Here is a 17,170-nt window from a genome sequence, read left to right on the forward strand (position 1 = left end):
TATTTATTTTATACATAGTAGTGTGTATCTGTTAATCCCAAACTCCTTATCTAGCAAAAGACCGAGCTGGTTACTATTTTTAAAGGATTATTTTTTCTTTTTAAACTTGGGTTGTTTGAGATCTCTTTTCTTCTTTGTTCTTTCTCTTTTTTTTAAAGAATTTTTCTTATTATTTTTTACATTGGGGTACTGGGAATTGAACACTGCATGTACTCTACACCTTGAACTATACCATCCCCTCCAAAGACAATTATTTTTATACTTTGACAATGCCATATTGAATTAAGATTTTTTGTTCCATTTTCCATTCATAGAGTTTATAACTGAGGGAGAGAACCAGAGGAAGCCCTGGGCCATCCTTTCCTTCTCAGCGGGTTACTACACAGCAGAGGAGCTTGGCTGTCGCCAGGCCCATCTCACCTTTCTGCTCTGAGGGCCAACTCAGGCCACTTCTCTAAACAAAGGCGTTTTAGAAGCAGCAGAAATACAACTAGCGAGCAACAATGACAAAAGTGACCCACCTGCAGCATCATCTGCTTTGAAACGAACCTCTTAAATCTCTTCTTCCTATTAGTGGATGGTTTTCAAAAGTATTCCCAAGGAGATGAATCTCACTCCATTTTTCTGGATTTCTTGGGCCTTCTATGGCTTTAACTGCAGGCTTGATTTTCTGCAGAACGTCTGCAGGGAAGCCAGGCGGAACACGTGAAAAGACCCTGCAGGCCACGGCTCAGGCCTCCGGTAAAAGCATCCTTGTTGTGCAGAGCCTACGTTCATGGGACCATTTTCATGACTGCTGTAATTAGTTCTCATCCAAGTGTCCCACCGAAAATGTTTCTAGATAGAAGGTGGCCTGATGCAGATGAGCAGTGGGGATGTGGAATGCAGATGGCAGACATACTGGAAGAAGAGACGGGAAGTTTCTCCAGGCTTCAGTTTGGAAGATTTCTGATTTTTATATGGACATTAAACTTGGTCAGGCTGAAGCGCCATTTGCTCTAAGATGTTGTGATGTACAATTATCCCTACAACTTCTAAAAAATATGTTGAAGCTGGACGTGACAGCCTAGGGGACAGACAGCTTAGAGTGACACCTACGTTCCAGGATGCCTATGATCTCGGGCTCACAAAGAGGAAAAGAATACACATATTTTGCCTGTGTAGTTCTATGTGAAATTATTTTGACCCTTGCCGGATGGTGTAAGATCAGAGATTATGTAGTCTTTCTTACATCGCAAAGACGACAATTCTTCTTGATGAGTCAGCAGACAGTTTCTGATGGCCCGGGGTGTGTGCCAGACATTAGCCATCTAGACAAATACCACAAAGCCCCCCCATCCCTCAAGGAGATCACAGTGTGTCGTGGAAGAGACAAATTTAAATAGGTTTTCAAAACAATGTTGTAAGAGTCACTTGGCATCATGTATGCAGTATGTTCAGAGTGGCTCTTGCACTGCTGGGGCAGGGTTCTAGAAGGTAGGGAAGGTGTCAGAGGGGAAACGCTTTCTGCACTGACATATGAAGGATTCCAGCAAATCTGTACACCAGGAGAGTGCGTGGTGGGGACGGGATTCTCGGCAGCTTGCTTGTCTCGTGCAGAGGTCTGGTCGTGTCTAAGAGCACTTTGCACTTAGGGAAGGAAGGTCAGTGAGGCTAGAGGCTGTGGGGAACTAACGGAAGCTGAGGCTGAAAAAAAGCAGCAACTAGGTTATGAGAAGGTGTGACGTTAATTCAGGGAGCTTGGACTTCCTCACATACGCAGCGGGGAATTCTTTGGGGTTTTAAGGAGGAGAGTGACACAGATTAGTCATTAAAAGTGAGCAAAGTGGATTGTTCACTCTAAAAAACAGCACTGGGGAGACTAGCAAGGGGTGGGAATTAATGCAGTGGGGAGCGATGGACGGGGACTTAGTTGGGTGACATTAAGGAATAGAATTGTAGTACTGACGGGGGTGAGGGAGTGGAAAAGTAAAGGAAAACTCCCAGATGTACGGCACGGAATACAGATGGGATAGTGATGCCATTGTTTGAGAAAGTAAACCTAGTTCTGAGCGAGTGTAAATCCAGACATACAGAGCTTGAGATTTTTATGGGCTAATCTAATAGGAATGTCTACTTGTCAATTACAAGTATATTTCTGGGACTGAACTGAGATGTCCATTCTGGAAAAGATTTGACCGTGGACAGAGAGCAGTTGAAGCCACGGGAATAAATGCCACCCACTGATAGTTTACCAAAGAAAAGGGAAGGAGGGCACTTCTGGTTCAGAAAATATGACAGACCAGAAACTTGAAGACCCACTCACTAAAGACACATAAAAACGTAGGACACAATGCCGCCAATCTTTTCTTGTTTTTTTTACAGGCACCTTCATTGTGGTATGATTCCTGTACAGTAAAATATACATATTTTACATGTACTATTTGATGAATTTGATAAATGTCTATACCCAGAAAACCATCACCATGATCAAGATAGCTAACATTTCCATCAGTCCCCAAGAGGGTCACTTTTCAAATAACCATATTTATCCCTTCCCATCCCCTTCTCTCCCTGGTAACCATAAGTTTGTTTCTCTATGTCTGTGGGTCTGTTTCTATTTTGTAGTTAAGTTCATTTGTGTCTTTGTTTAGATTCCACATATAAGTGATATCATATGGCATTTTTCTCTTTTTCTGGTTTACTTCACTTAGAATGACAATCTCTATGTCCATCCATGTTGCCGGAAATGACATTATTTTGGTTTTTTTTTTTTCATGTCTGACTAGTATTCCATTGAATAAATATACTACTACTTTATCCAGTCAGCTGTCAATGGACATTTGGGTTGTTGCCATGTCCTGGCTATTATAAATAGTGCTGCTGTGAGCATTGAGGTGCATGTGATATTTTTAATTAGAGTTTTCTTCTGACATAAGCCCAGGAGTGGGAAGGCTGGATCATGAGTTAAGTCCATTTTCAGTTTTTAAAGTAACCTCCACACTGTCTTCTCTAGTGACAATGCAGCCCATTTTGTGAAAGCAGAGCCATGCTCAGAAAGTAACTGGTATTTCTAGGGGCCAGATATGAAGCACAGTGAGTGTGGACTGTTGAAGAATCAGAGGGCAGTCTGGCAGGGCTGGAGAAGAGTGACCGGGAGAGTGTGGTACAGGCAGAATTCAGACCACGTGGGGACCTGACAGGCTGGGATAAGGAGCCTGGACTTCCAGCCATCTCTTGGTAACCATGGGGCACTGGTTCCAGGACTCACCCCAGATATCAACATCCATGGATGCTGATGTTTCTTGTATAAAATGACATAGGACTTGCATGGAAAACATGTACATCCTCCCATGTACTTTTTTTTATATATATACAAACTTTTTTATTGAGTTATAGTCATTTTACAATGTTGTATCAAATTCCAGCATACAGCACAAGTTTTCAGTTATACATGAATATACACATACATTCGTTGTCACATTTTCTTTCGCTGTGTCCTCCTGTGTACTTTAAATCATCTCTAGATTACTCATGGTATCTAATACAACATGAATGCTATGTAAGTAGTTGCCAGTGTATGGCAAATTCAAGTCTTGCTTTTTGAAGCTTTCTGTTATTCCTGAATATTTTCAATCCACAGTTAGGTGAATCTGCTGGATAGGGAGCCCCTAGATACGCAAAACCCACAAGCTCCTCCTTCCCACCTCCTAAATTTCCACTGCAAGCACTGAAGGGGTCCAAACATAGAAGAGCGCCATCTACCTGATGGAAACGCTGAGGAATTCCTTCAGCGTATGTAGCGCAGGAGAGAAGGCTTAGGGCCAATTAGTGGAAAGAAAGGCCTGCCTGGAGAGGAAGGAGGAAGGACCGCAGTGGAAGCCAGCTCGTACCCTTACTGAAACTAGCTGAGAGCAGTGAGGGACGCCGAGGAACTGGGGACAAGTCGCGTGGGGGGCGATCCTGGCCGCCAGGTGCAGGGTTCACATAGCTGGGACCCAGTTTGCACGATCAAAATAAGAAGGAGGGAGAAGGCCTGCCTCAGCCCCGGGATCCTGACAACGGCCACAGCGCCGTGACCCCAGCTAATGCGGCTCCCCTAGTAAGCCAGAAAAAGGAAACTCTGAGCCAAGATATTGCAGATTCCACAGCAGCCACACGGATAACTAGATCTCTAAGCTGACAAAATGTAACCACCAGAAACAGGAATCTTTCCTTTTCTCTTCCTTTGGACCTTTGGACAGGGAGCCACACATCTCTGACGGGAACCACCTTTAATCCGATAGAGAGCTCACTTTTTCAGGAATAAGCATGGAGAAAAAGAGTGGGGTGATCATTTAAAGTGGAAGTCAAAGTGGAAGTCCATCTGAGAACTGTAAAAACATGCTTCTCAATGAATTCGAGTTATGGGAAAAAGAAGGGGGAAGGTTAAGGAAATCTCTATTAATATCCATTCACCGTACAAGACTAGCCAGCCATAAAAAGACAGCACCTTAAATTAAGAAATTTTTTTTTTTTTTTTTTTTGGTGATGAAAAACAATGCCTGATTTTAAAACAAGGCTTGGGCCATCAAAAACACGCTGAGAGTTGTTGATGAGGAGAACATAAATCTGCATAGAGATATGCAAGGTTCCAATTCCACCGCTCGAAAAAAATTAGTCAATCATGTGTCCAGTTGATTGGGAAATCCCGATAAGTAAATAACTCAAAAGTGGGAAAGACATGGGATTAAATAGTGGTAGTGAGCAATGAAATTCAAGATGTTTATACATATATTTTCTTTGTTAAGTAACAAACTTAAAGCAACTGTCTAAAAAGTAGTAACTGGAGCACACAAACACACACACACACAATTTGGAACAGCAGAGAGGTAAAATATGCTAAATTTCTCATTATTGAGGAACAGGACCTAATAGATTATTGCATTTTTGAGACTCTTATAGGAATACTGGTCCAATTGCATATAAAGTTATGAACTTAGAGATGATTTATAAAAATTTACAGAGAATTTTCATTAAGAGGCAATATAGCTTCCAAATCACTGAAGAGAAAAATAACAATAAAAAAATTAATCAATCCAGGTAATATGGAGTACCAGAGACCATATTTACCATCCTAAAATAAACCACAAAATGGATAAAATATATGAAGCAATGATTTTTAAGACATGTGAAAATGATCATTCACTAGGACCTTGTCCTGCCACCTCTATACCAAGGCTGCTAGCCCTCCTATGCCATCACCAAAGATGTCCACCAGAAGGCGACATCTCCTTCCCCTGCTCCTACTGCAGAGCCAGTTCTGAGCAGTCCTTTTCCAGGTTTTGTCAGGCAGCTCCCAGAAGTGCTCTCATGGGCCTTTGTCCCTTTTAGCCACCAGCAAAGGGATCAAGGATGAGTAGTGAGACTCCTTACTCATCCAAGACCTAGGAAGCTTTCTGACTTCTGAGCAGCCCTTCACTCTTGTCTGCTCTCTGGTACTGTCTGCCTGGCTTCCCGAGTCCCTGGCTTGGGCAGCCTGCACGCTGGCCACAGCCCATTAGAATCTGTTCCCCCGCCAAGAGGCCACACGTGATCGTGAGCAGGGCTCCAGGCCTCTGGAGCAGCGTGACTTGGACTGTGTCCTGGTCCTGGGCTCGTGAGCTTCATGACCTTGGTTGAGTCAGTTAACATCTCTAAGCTACAGTTTCCTCATCAGTAAAATGAAGACAATCAATACGGAAAAAAAAATCAGAATCTGAAGGGGACTAAATTTCTGGTGATTGAAGATTATGTTAATTTTGAATTATACAGCAAAGGACATCATACAATTTTTACTACTTCAGAATTCTAAAGGACAGATTCTACTATTAAAACTAATGCATGCACACACACACAAACACACGTGCAGACACACTGGTCCACATACATCCCTGCGCGTACACACACATGGAGTCATGTACCACACATACACATACCATACACAGAACCACACACGTCCTCAGGCGCACACACACACATAACATTCAGAACCACATACATCCCCAGGGGCGCTTGCGCGCACACACACACACACAGTCACAGTCATGTACCACATACGTCCCCAGGTGCGAGCATGCGCACACACACGTCATACACAATTTGGCGTTATTCTAAGTCAATTTACAATTGAGGGTCACAGTGTCCATTGTTTTATCCACTCAGAAGATCCTGACTTTGGAGCGTGAAGCAGGATCCCCTCGTCTCTGGAGATGGTCTTTACCTCTTACAGTCTCAGTAGAGCCAACATAACTGCTCTGGATCTTTGGAAGTGCAGGGCCAAAGCATACCTGGGACCTCACATCCTATACATGTAAACATGTGAAGTGCAGTAGGTTCTAAACTCCTGCCTTTACAAATACACATTCATTATACGGGGGAAGGCCAGATTCAAATTTAGAATTCCCAGACACAGGGGAGTCCGGTAAAGAAAGTGAGCGTGTGGGGAGAGATGATTCCCAGTCCCTGATCACTAGTCTGACCCTTTTCTTCCCAATGCTGGGTCCATCCCTCGCCACAAGGGGCCTTGGATGTGCACAGGGGGACACTCAGACCTCACGTCCGGCTCTGCTCATAACCTCCATGCAAACAGCTGCCCTTTGGCCTCTCTGTGAGTCCTGGGAATCTGAACTCCGGGGAGAGCCAGTGCAGGCACTAGAAATGGGTCAGGGGCTGCTGAGGCAGGGCATTCTGTGTCCTGGGTTTCTAGAGCACGGGATGGAGCCAATGACCGTGTCCCCCTGGCCCTGCTGACTCCACCCCATGGAGGGCATGGCCAGAGGAAGTGTCAGGGCCAGAGGGACCCTCTGTAGTGCAGGACCCAGGGCAGCGGGCCCCCTCGCCGAGGTCTAAGGGCAGAAGCCCTAAGGAAAGGTCTGAGGAGGCTGTAAGGTATCTTCATTCCCATTAATTAAAAAAAAAAATGAAAGCTTACCACAGGCATGGTTGGAAAGGGTTTTGTTAGAACAAGGGAAGGCACTTGCCAAGGTCTGGCCATAGAGGGCTGGTGGGTTTGCCAGGTTGATGAGGAACCAAGAGGCCGTTAGTCTCCACTGGGTCTAAACACCTCCTGAATTCCTCCGGGTGACACCGAAATGCAGTGAGACACGGAACCCTCTTAAGTTGTTAAAATCTTCATGGTGAGCCATTCAACTCTCTCCTCATTCTTGGCTACGAAAGCACGGTAAACACAGGCCAGAAACGCATCAGCCTGTTGGTTGGTTCACTATCCGTCTGGCACCCCCACTTGTAGGAGACTTTATCACATCACCCAGGGCTGACCCTGCTCAGGATTACAGCTGATTTTCCGCAGGTGGCATCACTTGCTGGTGACACGAAAGAGGCATGTTAGCCACCTACCAAACACCGAATCTCCTCCTGGGACGCGCCTGCAGAACCCCAGTCCAGCCTCTGCACCACAATGCTCCTTAGTGCCACTCACGTCTTGCTGCCCTGGCCTCTAGCTCTGGCCAGAACCTCGCTGGATTGTCGATAAATGTCACCCATACACCACGTCTAAGCTTGGGGTCCAGATGTGACCATGGTTCTTATTTTCTTCCCATTGATGGATTGATCTTTGGTTAATTGTGTTGGGAGGAAGGCCAGTACCGCCCTCTTGAGGCCTCCCGGAGCCGCCTCTGTCTATAACTGTCCTAGCACCCCAGGGGATCGGGTCTGAAGCCTGGCACTCAGACACGATGACAGCTGGAGAGACAGGAATCCACTCCTGCTGTGGCTTCTACTGAGTCCCGATGTGGCCATAAAAACGGATCCCACAGGCCCTGACGTCAATTCACTCGCTGCAGGGATGCTCCCACACTGCCCCGTTCTCCCCCAGAGACCAAGGGCTTTCTGGTTGTTCCCGAAGGCCCCACCCCCGAGGGGGCACTGGGTCCAGTGGAGCATCCAGCCTGGTTCCCCGCCAGCCCTTAGGGCCTTGGTGGGGACTGGAACATCAACTACCCTCCCCTTAGGGGACAGTTTGTCTTTTCCAGCCAACAGACCTAGGTCATAAGCACTTTAACCCACCTGAGGGTGTTTTCCTCACTTCAGGGGCAGTAAGGACGGGGCTTCTTCACACTCCAAGTGCCCCCGGTCTGGATGCAGACAGTCTGGCTCTTCCTCCAGTCCTGCAGGTCCCGGCCACACCTGCTGCTTGTCACAGTTTGTGCTGTGTTCTCTTCCAGGACAAGGGGTGCACTCTGACCCCTGCCCCGCCCCCACCGGCAGTGGCAGAGGCGGCGGACAGGCAGGTGAGCTGGGGCCTGAGACCGTGCCCGGAAATCAGTGCCCCAGAGGCCTCTAGTGACTAGAGGGACCACGGGGCAGAAGGCAGCATGGGATGGGAGGAGGAGGAAGGTTCAGGATAAGGAGATGAAAGGGGGAACGGATAGCACTGTGAGGACCTCGGCCATGAAAGGGAAGAGAAAAGACAGTGACAGCTGGAGCGGTGTCGGCTTTAAAAGCGGTGGGATTTTTTATTTAATTTTATTAATTACCATTACATATAGTGACATATTTTTATTTGATTAAAGATTATGTGCCATGTCATATAGCAGGATATATTATGTTATTATTTATTAAATAATACATAATAGTAGATATACTAGCATTTTATGTTGTTTATTATTATCAGATAGTATATAATACATACGTAGGTATTTATATACACAATATATAATTCATGCATCTTTATATATATAACACATAACAATGTAGGATTATTATTAATATATTTTATAACAAGATTACATAACAATAATGATGTAATATTACCCATTTTATGTCTTGGTTCATGACACATTCTCATCTTAGGTGCCTGTCAGAGGTATTTATGTATTAAAATAAAAATTATAAGAAACAGTTGTGAACCTATCACCCAGAATCAGAACAGGACTACTGACAGTGACATACTATGTCCTGTCCTGCTCTTGGCCTCTTCTCACAGGTAGTAACCAGCATCCTGAATCCTGGCTTACACTTGTCTTGTGTTACTTTCACATGCACAACATTTAAGATCAGTTAAAACAAATGAACTGCAGGTACATGCAACGAAATGGATGAATCACACACTCTATGTTAAATTGAAAAAGTAAGCCCTAGAAGGTAGCCGATAGCGTGCTATGCTTTTAACTGTGTATATATATGTCAACTAAACTCACTAAATTAAGAACAACTACAGCTAGAGTCCAGGTGGGAGAGGGACAGATAGAAGGTGAGGTGAGCAGATTTGCTGCAGGACAGTGAGATCCTTTCCAGTAACATGTCATTCTCTCTGAAGCAGGAGGCAAGGCCATCTGCTGGGAGTCAGAGAAGAGACAAAGGGAAGGTTAGAGATGTGCAGAGAGCAGAGAATGTTGACACCACTGAGTGATAAGTGGGGAAATGTGCTCACTAGAGAAATCCTGGAGGATTGCCTGGCAGCGGCAACATGGTGGGCATTGATTTGTAGTCTTAGAACTCGGTGCTGGGAGAGCCTGCTGCCTGCAGGCTCAGAACAAGTAGAGCTGGGTGAACCGAGATGGAAGTCGTCCTGTTGAGGAACTGAAAAGATCAAGGGTCAAGGGAGTTTTGTTTGTCATAAAGAGAGTGCTGACTTTGGATACAGAGCTGGAAGGTGGGGAAGTGGAAGTAAGAGGAACGTGGACAGGCAGGAAAGCAGAGGAGTCAGTGCATGATGCCCCAGTGAGGGTGAAGGAGGGCCAGGGAGGTTGGTGGAGAAGCAGCTGGATGGCTAGAGGTGGGCACTTAAAGGAGAGAGGCTGGACCTGGGGTGGAGACATGCCCGGGTATGAGCCCGGGGGTAGGGTGAATGGGGGATGGCTGGCTCAGGCTGACGGAGAAGAAGACCATACAATGACCATACTGGGTGGTGGAGGGAGAATGAACTTTGACGTCTTGATGGTAGGAGGCGAGGCAATACAGAGCTGGTGGTCCAGCTGCTCCTTACTGAGGCAGATGATCAGGGAGGCCAGGGTGGCAGGCACTGCTAGGAATGGATCTGGGTTTTCCAGGTGCTCCCAAGAGAGGAGGATCAATCATCTGAAGGGGGAAAGTGAGCACAAGGAGGGCAACCCAGGCTCCTGATCAAACGGGGGGTGTGAAGGGGGCAAAGTGTCAACTCCAGAGATGGTGGCCCAGGAAGCAGGGACCATGGGTGAAGTGAGGGGACACTCAGAGAAGAGAGGGAGAAGAGTCTTCTGGGTGTAGGGGGAAGAGAGGCCCCAGGACAAAGAAGCAGAGAGGCACAGTGATGAGGATGGACTGGCTCTATGTTGACACTGCAGGGATGGCTGAATCTTTGTCCTGAGGGCTTAGGTTGTGGGGGCTACTGGCCTCATGAGGACTCCCCTCTCAGCAGCCTGGACAGACTCTCCCACTCCTGAGAGCTGTGTGGCCACCACTGTTCCCGGAGGGGCTCTGCTTCCATCTTCTATCAGACTTTCCTGCCCAGCCCCCGACCGCCAGTGAGGGAGCCTGGGCCTCGCAGCTGCTTCCCGTGGAGGGACACAGGCTCCTTGGAGAAGTAGGCTGATCTTACTTTTCTCCGTAACCCACGGCCTAGCAAAGCTCAAGCCCATTCTTGAGCCATGCAGAGGCTCGGATACTTACTAAACTAACTCAAAGCAGTAGAATAGCAGAGCTGGAGGAAGTGACCCCTGAGCTCACAAAGTTCACTGCCCACACCCCCATTCTACAGATGAGGAAACAGACCAAGCGGTGAAGCAGCCTTGGCCAAGGTCACACTGCTCATTAATGCTGTCCTGTGTCGGGCATGCCAAGTGATGAGCTGCAGTGAAGGGGCTGAGAGGGGGCTCTGGGGCCAGACAGCTTGGGTTCAAGTCCCAGCTCTGCTATTTACTAGCTGTGTGATTAATGACTGTCCTTCCTGTAAAGTGCCACCTCATTGGGTTGTCGTCAACACAGAGTTCCTGGAACAGCATGACAGTAAGGGTTTGCTGTTGCTTTGGTTACTATTATTATCACCAAGTGAACCCTGAAATGAAGAACAAAGACAGGAAGAATTTTTATTTTAAAGGATATTAAAATCCGATGATGAATGTTTGATTTAATCTATTCAAGTGTGCATTTTGCCCTTATTAACAACTACACAATGGATGACTTTCGAGGAAATGTTGCTTCATGTCTTTAATTCTCACTAACGACACTGGCTATTCAACAGGAAGCAGTTTTTTTTTTTTTTTTCCAGGAAGAGGGACAAAAAGTTAACAATATATCGGTACCTCTCGGTTCCCAGTGAGTTGGTTGTGACCTGTCAACCCAAATTTGGGGAAGTGCCCGCTCCTCCTGCGCTCGCTGCACTGCCCCGCGGCCTCCAGTGGGTGCTGTACCCCCACACGAATCCAGTCTCTTGGTTCATATCTTTGCTTCAGATCCCTCAAGGACTGCCCATTCCCCAGGGCCCCATCTGCCCAGCCAGCCTCGCCTGCTGTACTCCAGGACACCATCCTCGGTCTCAACCATCCTCTGTTCCTATGCCCGCCCTACTACTCTTCACTTTGTCCTTCAAGTGTGGGCTCCTGTGACTCGCCACACAGCAGGGGTCTCCCCGTCCTCCACCTTGGGTAACTGCATTGTCCTGCACGGTGCCTAGCGAACACTTGTGGAGGCAGTAAGAATACAGAACAACAGGTGCTCAGAGGGGCTGCCTTTCCCACTGCAGGGACCCTGGAGAGCTTTCTCCAGGCTGGTTATTCACAGGCTCTGAAGCTGTGGAATCTCGACCTCACCAATTTAAAGGGCATCATCACTAATTACAAAAGCAATCATTTTTTCAGTAGCAAAAGGAGAAAAGACTTTGTGCCCCGCACCTCCAACTTTCTTCCTCCACCTTCAGAGGTGATTCTCACTCTCTGGGCAAGGATAGAAAGCCACATGCAGAATATTATTTTTCAATGTTTTTTTCCCACTCTGAAGATTGCTTTCCCAGAACCAATGAAGGCTAGGATGGTTTGGCTTCCCTGGACTGAGGATTCAGAGGCGCAGGAGAGAGGGGGTGGGGAGATAACTCAGCATTATTGAACCAAATAGAGACATTAAAAGGTTCTACTCTAAACAGAAAGGAAGCAGGATGCTAAAGAAATGGGAAAACCATAGTTGGAAATGCAATAACGAGTTATAAGAGAATAAACGTGAAGATATAAAAAAGAAAAATTACATCAAAATACAAAAAGGTGGGAATGGGAGACAGTAGCAAGAAAAGATAGATTTTTTCTCTTTCTTTCTTTTTTTTTCTCATTATTCTTAGGATGTGTTGGAGCCTACGTGATTATCAGTCTAAAGGAAATAGATATAGTAATGGTTTGATATACTTGAAAAATAAGGTAACCACAAATCGAAAGCATATAATAGAGTCACAAAAAAAAAAAAGCAAAAAGAAACAAACTCAAAATGGCTTAAAGACTTAAACATTAGACAAGATGCTATAAACCTCTCAGAAGAAAACATAGGCAAAACATTATTTGACATACATCTCAGCAATGTTTTCCTAGGGCAATCCAGCCAAGCAACAGAAAGAAAAGCCAAAATACACAAATGGGACCTAATTAAACCTATCAGCTTTTTCACAGCAATAGAAACCATAAGCAAAACAAAAAGACAACTTATGGAATGGGAGAAAATATTTGCAAAAGATGAGACTGAACATGGCTTAACTTCTAGACAATATAAATATTTCATACAACTTAATAAGAAAAAAAAATAAACAACCAAATCCAAAAATGGGCAGAACAAATAGACAAGCAATTTTCCAATGAAGATATACAAATGGCCAATAGGCATATGTAAGAAAGGCTCAATATCGCTAACTATCAGAAAAATGCAAATCAAAACTACAATAAATTGTCATCTCACACTAGTCAGAATGGCCAACATTCAATAATCCACAAACCATAAATGCTGGAGAGGCTGTGGAGAAAAGGGAACCCTCCTACATTTTTGGTGGGAATGTAGTTTGGTGCAGCCACTGTGGAAAACACTATGGAGATTCCTCAAAAGACTAAAAAAGACTTATCATTTGACCCAGCAATCCCACTCCTGGGCATATATCCAGAGGGAACCTTAATTTCAAAATATACCTGCACCCCAATGTTCACAGCAGCATTGTTTAAAATGGCCAAGACTTAGAAGCAACCTAAACGCCCACTGACAGATGACTGGATAAAGATGTATTATTCAGATATAAAAGAATATTACTCAGTCATAACAAAGAAGGAAATAATGCCATTTACAGCAACATGGATGGACCTGGAGATTATCACACTAAAGTGAAATAACTCAGACAGAGAAAGACAAGTATCATATGATATCATTTATATGTGGAATTTTTAAAAATGATACAAATGAACTTATTTACAAAACAAAAACAGACTCACAGACTTAGAAAACAAACTTAGGAGTTTGGGATTAACAATTACAAACTACTATATGTAAAATAGATAAAAAACAAGGATTCACTGTAGAACACAGGGGAAAATATTCAGTATCTTGCAACCTATAATGGAAAAGAACCTGAAAAAGAATAGACTATGTATATGTACAACTGAACCACTATGCTGTATACCTGAAACTAACAAAACAGCTGTATATCTGAAACTAACAAAACATTGTAAATCAACCACATTTCAAATAAAAAAAAAGATAAGCTCTAAATACCTTTATTCAAAGAAAATCTTCAACTCTTAACTCTTACAAAAAGTAAAATGGGAAGCTTAAGCAGGACCAAATTATACTGAATGAGAGGTTACATACCTTCTCCAGCACGTGGCCCATGCTACAGACACATCGTGTTTTCCTTCAGATAAGAATGGCCCTTACTGCCCAGGGAGCGAGTCCTGCTGGGACAAGGCCTCTGTGGCAGTGGCCTACTTGTCACAGCTCCATCTCACCAGAAGGCCAGGGTTTTCAGAGGGGAGGGAACACAGAGCTCATACACTTCAGATCTATTTCCTGAGAAAAACTATGGAAAGACCAAATTCATCTGCAGTGCGGGAAACATGAGCAGGGCCCCTAAGCAGACTGACAAGCCCGAAGCAAGACGGCCCGATGTTCACATCGGAACCAGAACAACAACCGTCTGGCCCTAGTTAAACGATCACCTTCTCACCTGCAATGAACTGTTCGTACTCAGTGTCAGGGATGTTTCTGTTGAGACTTGAGGGATCAAAAAAGTCAGACCAGGGAATCCGAACTTGGTGGATGTCCAGACTCTGCCAATGGTAGAGGCGGCCCCAAGGGGGTAGCACCAGCACCAACCCTTCCATTTTCAGCAGGGTCTTCAGGAGGAAGGCGATGTGGATACAGATGCCCCTACGGAGGCTGAAGCCCTCTGGAGGGTTGACGTCACACAGAAGGTACCTGGCAGGGAGCAAAGGAGAGCGGGTCTTCAGGGCCAGGCCTCTGCACAGGAATCCTGGCTTAGATAGAACAGATACAACGGGAATCCCTGCACAGCCCATGGCCTAGACTCAAGACACGTTCAGCAGCTTCTGGTTTGTATAGTGGAGGCACTGCCCACCCATCTCCATGTGGCCAATTACTTCGAGTCCGGGAGCACATACAGAAGACATCTTGGCATCTGTCTAACAACGCTAAGCACCTGATTAGTACCTTAGCACCCGTTCTCCAGGGGCTCTCAAGCTTCATGTTCTATAGACCCCAGTACACTCTTAATTACTGAGGACTCCAAAGGCTGCTGTATATGTGGGTTAAATCTATCAACAGTTCCTGTGTTAGAAGTTAAATAAGAACTTTAAAAAATGATTATGAGTTCACTTAAAAATAATAACAACCTACTACATGTTACCATTAATACTCTTAAGCAAAAAATAAGTATATTTTCCTAAACAAAAATCATTAATGAGAAGAATAGCAGTGATTTTAATTTCTGCAAATCTCTTTTGGACCGGTGAGAGCTGAATTCTATCTGCTTCTACATTCCCTGTTTTGTGATATCACAGACCAGGTTTTCCCTGGAAAACCCCACAGGAATCTCGGGAGTGCAAGAGTGTGCAAAAGGCAGGTGACATACCGGCGTTTCTACGAAAAAAGTCTTGCATCTCAGGGGCCTCGGACACACTTTGATAACTGCTGCCCTACCCTAGGCGAGACTCTCCTACACAAGAGCCAGGCAAGGGTCCTGGCTTTTTTAATGATTTACCGCAGCCACACACCTCCCTTCCCTGTGTTAATGTTTCCCACAACCTCCATTACTGCAGATGAGGATGTAATCCTCAACTGGGGCCTCTAATCCCAGAAGACTGCCAACCTTGAGAGGGAGGGCCCATCTACAATCCCTACACCCCGCACAGTCTATTTTGAGTCAAGCCCTAAATAACTGCTAATCGGCACTGACCCTTGTCTTACTCCTGAGGTTTATCGAAGGAGCCAACATCTGGATGGAACTGAAATTTCCCTGCAGATAAACAAGGCTGATAAACCACCCCATTCCAACATCTGATTCTGGGGCTCTTCAAAACCCTGGTAAGGCCCCGCTTCATAAAAGAGGGGTCCTCCGCCTGCCCTTCCTGGGGGATTCTGGGAGGCCGCGGCCACGCAGGGCTACCCGGACTCGCGGTCCCAGCCCCAGCGCCCGAGGGGGAGGAAAGCCCGAGGCTGTGCCCCAGCCCTGTTCCCCCCGCCCCAACCCGCTCCCCGGCACCACAGCCCCTCCCCGGCCTCCAAACCAACCCGGATCCCACCCCGGTCCATGTACGCTGGCCCCGACAACGGCGCGGACGTACGTTTACCGTCTGTGGGAAGCCGCCCCAGATAGGATGTCGGCCGACGACTGACCAGGCCAGAACTAGTCACCAGGCCGAGCAAGCCGCCATCCCGAGCAGCAAGCACCGCCGTAGTCCCGGGCAGCTGCACACTTCCGGAGCCCGCTGCCCGCCCCAGAAGCGCAGGCCGGCCCGCGCTGAGCGCGGCGCCTGTAGCCATGGCAACGCCGCGGGGCCCTCCCCTAGCGCTTGCGTCTGCGTCCTCCCGCGGCTTCACTTGCGAGGGGAGAACTTGCGGAGACAATGGGAGCCAGGGCGCGGCCAGGACGGGGGTGGGGGGAGGCTTATGGGACAGCTGGGCGGGGAAGGGGCGGGCGGGGCCGCTCGGATGTCCTCACCTGCAGGTGGCGCTGGCCGGAGGCTGGGGCAGTGCCGCCAACAGTGGGCGGGGTAGCGGGGCGGAGGCACACTCACGTGTCCGTGTGCGGCGCTCAGCCTGGGCTCCGCGGCCTCCGTTTGCACCGGACGTGGACACAGGCTGCCGGTGTTCAAGATAGAGGACTGAGCCCAGGCACGCACGGCTGGCCAGGTAGGGCACCTGAAGTGCAGATCCGCCAGGCCCGCTGCCGGCCTTGAATTCGCGCTGCTGGGCAGTTTCCAAGAAGACAGTGTCTGTCCCAAGAGGGGAGGTAGGGCAGGGGTGCCAGATGCCAGGTTGGGTGTGGTCTCACGGGAGAGCCACGGTGAGAGGGCGCAGAGCTGCCCCTGTGTTGGCGGGGCTAGGAATTTGGGGTATGGGGTGGGGATGGTGTGTACTATGCTCTGTGATCTCCCCAAGAACTCTAACCCCCAAGCAAGGGGCCCTGCTCCCCCCACCCTTCACTGCATCCCCTGCCTTCCCCAGCACCACCGCCCCTGCCCCCGGAGTGTCCCATGACCTCTCCCCACACCGGGCACTGTCCCTGTTACAGGTACTGAGCTCCTGGTGGTTCCAGCCCGAGGGTGGGGGCTGTATCTGACCAGTTAGGATGCCTGGAGCCTTTGTATGAAGCCTCAGGCCATAATGCAGGCGTGCACAGAGGCCCCTCAAACAGGATTCACTGCATGGCCCTCCCCACCACACACCCACCGCGCAGCTGCCACACCGGGCCAAGCCTGCCAGAGGACCGCTGGTCCCTCTCCTCCTGTCCCTGATCAAGAGTGCACCGCCCACACTGCTGGATATTTAGGGGGCCTTAGAAGAGCAGCTGGTATTTTCATGGGCAAATATTTGCTCTTTTGGGAAGATTTGAGTGCAAAGGGATGTAGGGTATGCTTTTTCTGTTGCCCTGGAACTGGTGACTAGAATGCAAACTTAAGTCAAAGTTTTTAGACAGAGCCGCAAAATATCTAACCCAAAGATCACTGTTCCCCAACAAAGGCTTTTCCAGCAC

General features: G+C 47.2%; 1 long non-coding RNA gene across 1 annotated transcript in view; it reads left to right on the forward strand.

The window, feature by feature from the left end:
- Window positions 1–16,236: 16,236 nt before the first annotated feature.
- Window positions 16,237–17,170, forward strand: part of LOC141574109 (uncharacterized) — a 38,902-nt gene continuing 37,968 nt past the window's right edge. Inside the window, exon 1 of the long non-coding RNA XR_012500805.1 lies at window positions 16,237–16,426. This is a non-coding gene — a long non-coding RNA (uncharacterized LOC141574109). The remainder of the gene's footprint in view (window positions 16,427–17,170) is intronic.

The sequence above is a fragment of the Camelus bactrianus genome, chromosome 19 (assembly GCF_048773025.1).
Source record: "Camelus bactrianus isolate YW-2024 breed Bactrian camel chromosome 19, ASM4877302v1, whole genome shotgun sequence".
Classification (NCBI taxonomy): Eukaryota; Metazoa; Chordata; class Mammalia; order Artiodactyla; family Camelidae; genus Camelus; species Camelus bactrianus.